Source organism: Haliotis rufescens, unplaced genomic scaffold, assembly GCF_023055435.1.
Source record: "Haliotis rufescens isolate VD_foot unplaced genomic scaffold, xgHalRufe1.0.p SCAF_11, whole genome shotgun sequence".
Classification (NCBI taxonomy): Eukaryota; Metazoa; Mollusca; class Gastropoda; order Lepetellida; family Haliotidae; genus Haliotis; species Haliotis rufescens.
The window spans coordinates 20,498,242-20,504,241 of NW_025963791.1; positions in this window are offsets into that span (position 1 = coordinate 20,498,242).

The following is a 6,000-nucleotide window of genomic DNA, read 5'->3' on the forward strand; positions in this document are numbered from 1 at the left end:
CATGTTTTTCATCAAGGTGCTCACATGACTTGATGCACTTCATGAGGTAAGACCCTTTTTATTAACAATATAGATCGTGATCATCGATCAGGTCGTCTCGACTGGGTGCCGCCATTTTGTTTGAAGCAAATGCAAGTGATATGTAAGGTGGAATCTGACTGGTCAATAGGAGGGGCATAGAAGAGACATAACTCGTAATAGCCAATGGTGGCGCTACGATCGAGCCTGCAAATTCCAGCTTAGTTCGACAAGGGTGGAATTTGGACTTTTATCGTCAGTTAACTCCCATGCCTGGGGAAGATGATGTTTGTATGATGTGTATCAACTGTTACGGATGACCCTAAGTATATAGAGTGTGTCTCAGAAGAATACAGAGGTGGGGGGAAATGTACATGGACACGTGTGGGTGCATTAGTATACTGACTGCCAACCAGTCATGTTGCCAGGCACAGTAACAACAAGTAGAGTCTTTTGGGATGATGTGGCTGGTCATCGAACCACTGACCAATACTTTACTATACAGACGTATACAGCCCTATACTGAAGTATACAGTATACAGCCCTATACTGAACTTTACAGTATACAACCCTATACTGAAGTATACAGTATACAGCCCTATACTGAACTATACAGCCCTATACTGAACTTTACAGTATACAGCCCTATACTGAACTTTACAGTATACAGCCCTATACTGAACTATACAGAAATACACAGCCTTATACTGAACTATACAGACGTATACAGCCCTATACTGAACTATACAGTATACAGCCCTATACTGAACTTTACAGTATACAGCCCTATACTGAACTATACAGAAATACACAGCCTTATACTGAAGTATGCAGTATACAGCCCTATACTGAAGTATACAGTATACAGCCCTATACTGAACTATACAGTATACAGCCCTATACTGAACACTACAGTATACAGCCCTATACTGAACTTTACAGTATACAGCCCTATACTGAAGTATACAGTATACAGCCCTATACTGAACTATAAAGCCCTATACTGAACTTTACAGTATACAGCCCTATACTGAACTTTACAGTATACAGCCCTATACTGAAGTATACAGTATACAGCCCTATACTGAACTATACAGTATACAGCCCTATACCGAACTTTACAGTATACAGCCCTATACTGAACTATACAGAAATACACAGCCTTATACTGAACTATACAGACGTATACAGCCCTATACTGAACTATACAGCCCTATACTGAACTTTACAGTATACAGCCCTATACTGAACTATACAGTATACAGCCCTAAACTGAACTTTACAGTATACAGCCCTATACTGAACTTTACAGTACACAGCCCTATACTGAACTATACAGGACTATACAGCCCTATACTGAACTATACAGACGTACACAGCCCTATACTGAACTATACAGAAGTACACAGCTCTATACTGAACTATACAGAACCATACAGATGTATACAGCCCTATACTGAACTATACAGAAGGACACAGCTCTATACTGAACTATACAGACGCAAACAGCCCTATACTGAACTATACAGAAGTACACAGCTCTATACTATACAGACCTATACAACCCTATACTGAACTATACAGAAGTACTCAGCTCTATACTGAACTATACAGACGTATACAGCCCTATACTGAACTATACAGAAGTACACAGCTCTATACTGAACTATACAGAAGAACACAGCTCTAAACTGAACTGGGGGCACGGGTGGCCCAGTCTTCTAAGGCGCCGCGATTCGCTGTGCAGGGTTGCGTCCCTTGGGCACGCCAGAAACCTATGATTGTGGGTTCGAATCCCGGTTCGCCCCAATTATGTTTCTAGGTTTGTCAGCACCATACCCAAGTGGTAAACGTCTGAGACCTGCATCACTTCTGGCTTTCCTCCCAAATTAAGCTCACACGCCGTGATATAACTGGAATACTGTTAAAAGCGGCGTTAAACCCAACTCACTCACTCACTCACTATACTGAACTATACAGAAGTACACAGCTCTATACTGAATTATACAGAAGTACACAGCTCTATACTGAATTATACAGAAGTACACAGCTCTATACTGAACTGTACAGAAGTACACAGATCTATACTGAACTGTACAGAAGTATACAGCTCTTTACTGAACTATACAGAAGTATACAGCTCTATACTGAACTATACAGACGTATACAGCCCTATACTGAACTATACAGGAGTACACAGCTCTTTACTGAACTATACAGAAGTACACAGATCTATACTGAACTATACAGAAGTATACAGCTCTTTACTGAACTATACAGAAGTATACAGCTCTATACTGAACTATACAGACGTATACAGCTCTATACTGAACTATACAGACGTATACAGCTCTATACTGAACTATACAGACGTATACAGCCATATACTGAACTATACAGACACATACAGCCCTATACTGAACTATACAGAAGTATACAGCTCTATACTGAACTAAACAGAAGTACACAATCTCATTAAAATCAGATCTTAGTTCTCGCTACCGCTAAACAAAGATCTGGGGACATCCCATAACGGGTCACGTCAGACCGACCTTGCGCTAACTTTGACTGACCGATAGAGGGACTGACAAGAAGTCGACATTAGCCAATCAGAAGGCAGCTTTCTTGTGCTTTACGGCACTAAGTTCAAATGGGCCACTACGCTTCGAAACATATGTTGACAAATTCTCGATTACAAATTTGAAACCTGAACAAAAGAACATTCTGGAATGGTTAATAGATGATCTACATTGTATGGACTCAGTCGTTAAACCCGTAACTATCATTCGGAATACCCTGTTTTAAAGTTTTCGAGGTTGCATTATCAGAATTCACATTCCAAATGTCTTTTTCATGATCTGGTAAGCGACGCTCTGATTGGTCGGATGGAAAGGTCATTCTGACGTGACCCCTAATGGAATGTCCTCAGATCTTTGTTTGCGGTTGCGAGAACTAAGATCTGATTTTAAATGAGATTGAGAAGTACACAGCTCTATACTGAACTTAACAGAAGTACACAGCTCTATGCTGAACTATACAGGAGTATACAACTCTATACTGAACTAAACAGAAGTATACAACCCTATACTGAACTATACAGGAGTATACAACTCTATACTGAACTAAACAGAAGTATACCGTATATCGCTGTGTATAAGGCAAGTTTTTCGTACCTAAAATGAGGGGGTTAAGAAGGGGGGGTCGTCTTATACACGGAGTCGAAGATCTCACATTTTTTTCCACTGGTGATGTCAACTGGCGTCCGATAGCCAGCCCAGCATTTGACAATAAAACTTCGCATTTCGTCCTAAATAACTGTTCCAATAACTATTTCCATACATAAACAAGATTTGTATCTCTTTTCCTTGAATAAAGTTTAATGATTTCTGCAAATAAAGTTGAAATGACCCTCGCCTCGATGCAGATTGTCAAACCAGCTGACACGGTAAAACAATCAACATCCGTGAGTAGAGAGCCGGAAGTACTGGTAAGCATTTGTATATTGCACATGTGACCTAACATGTGATAACCGGTGAAGCTGAAATCAATTCCCGCTGTTTTTACAGTTGTATTAACAACTGTTGGAGACAGTGTGAATAAGTGATTGTTGAATAAACATGCTGAATGTGAAGCAAATATAAGCCTATTGAGTTACAACATAGTTAATTGGAGATTAAATTACCCACCATTGTCTCTTATATGTTATTACTTCATAAATGAATTTTATTTTACGGGCACCAATTTGGTGTCGTACCGTGTAAACACAAAATGGCAACATGCGCTGGAGTTACACACGCGACCAATCATCGTAGAAAAAACAACGCAAGATAAACATATTTTTATTGCATATATAAGGTTTGTGTGCACACTTGTGATGTGCTTCATTCCAGGTCGCCTTATACACGGAGTATAGGATTTTGGGTTGATTTCGAAGGCCTGTACAGGGGGGTCGTCTTATACGTGGGGTCGCCTTATACACAGCGATATACGGTACAACCCTATACTGAACTATACAGACGTACACAGCCCTATACTGAACTAAACAGAAGTATACAGTCCTATATTGAACTATACAGAAACAGCCCAATACTGAACTATACAGCCCTATACTGAACTATACAGAAGTATACAGTCCTATATTGAAATATACAGAAATATACAGCCCAATACTGAACTATACAGCCCTATACTGAACTAAACAGAAGTATACAACCCCATGCTGAACTAAAAAGAAGTATACAACCCCTTACTGAACCATACTGAACTATACAGAAGTATACAACCCTATACTGAACTAAACAGAAGTATACAGCCCTATACTGAACTATACAGAAGTATACAGCCTTATACTGAACTATACAGAAGTATACAACCCTATACTGAACTATACAGCCCTATATTGAACTATACAGAAGTATACAGCCTCACAGTACTTCTTTTGGTGTTAACCTTAGATTGAACTGTTTCATCCTCACAATCTCACACAATCTCATACAATCTCGCCCAATCTCACTCATCATTAAGAGCTCCTCAGTCATCACCAGTATGGTACTATGCTCATGTTTCTCTGCCCATGTTTGGCTGTCGATGTTTGGTTGCTCATGTTTGGTTGCCCATGTTTGGCTGCTCATGTTTGGTTGCCCATGTTTGGCTGATCATGTTTGGCTGCAGCCCATGTTTCTCTGCCCATGTTTGGCTGCCCATGTTTGGTTGCTCATGTTTGGCTGCCCATGTTTGGCTGATCATGTTTGGCTGCCCATGTTTGGCTGATCATGTTTGGCTGCCCATGTTTGGCTGATCATGTTTGGCTGCCCATGTTTCTCTGCCCATGTTTGGCTGCCCATGTTTGGTTGCTCATGTTTGGCTGCCCATGTTTCTCTGCCCATGTATGGCTGCCCATGTATGAATGGTTTCAGCTGTTTCTAAATTGTTCAGTTTCTCTTGTTCTTCCTTCAAGAATGGAGATATAGATGATTCCGATCTGGCTGTATCCAAATAGTTTTACTGATGAGGAATGATTCATTAAAAACATGAATACTGGGAAATGCATCAGTGTTGAAAGCTACGGCATACTGGTCTCATGACAGAAATAAGCAAATTGTCTGATTAAAGAGAGGATGAATGATCAAAATATATTTTTCAATATGGCTGCAAGGCAAAAGGGAAGTATATTGTAGATGGTAACAAATGATACCAACTTGAGTGAGACTTTAGAGGGATCAATGCAAGGTTTTGGCTTTAATGGTTTTCTTTGTTTCATTAAAAATGTCTTAACATTCTAAAATCTGTTCACTTATGGGAAAAAAACCACGTACTCATGTTTCAAGTTTGTCTTGAAAAAAAAAGACCTTTTTAAGATCAGTAATAGCAACAACACCATTCACAGCATTCCATCACCGTGCTTGGGGAAGAAGGGGAAAACCTTGACATTTCTGCAATGGTACATCTTACTCCAGCAATATTTTAGTAAAATCTTTCAACAGAAACCTATTCAGGCCACCATTTGTATTGTCTGCAATTACTCTGAGGCAGGTTTTACGAATACCATGACGACAAATATTTTGGGAGCTTGTGTTACTAACGTAATTCTTTTGAGTAGTGTATGATCAATGTGGCTCATGTACTAAAAATGTACTTGAATTTTGAGGAAGGAAGTTACTTTTTTGTTCAAATACTAACTTTTTCAGAACAAACTTCATTTGCTGAAACACTAAATCTACCATACCACAGCACCTACTTTTATAGAGATTGGAACCTTTGTCAAACATCACTGGATCAACATGAAACACATTCAAACATACATACAGATTCAAAGTTGTGACAAACTAACTGACTTTGTAAGAAAAGGTCCCCGTGGGCACTCCTCGTTAGAATGGGTCCCCATGGGCACTCCTGGTTAGAATGGGTCCCCATGGGCACTCCTGGTTAGAATGGGTCCCCATGGGCACTCCTTGTTAGAATGGGTCTCCATGGGTATTCTTG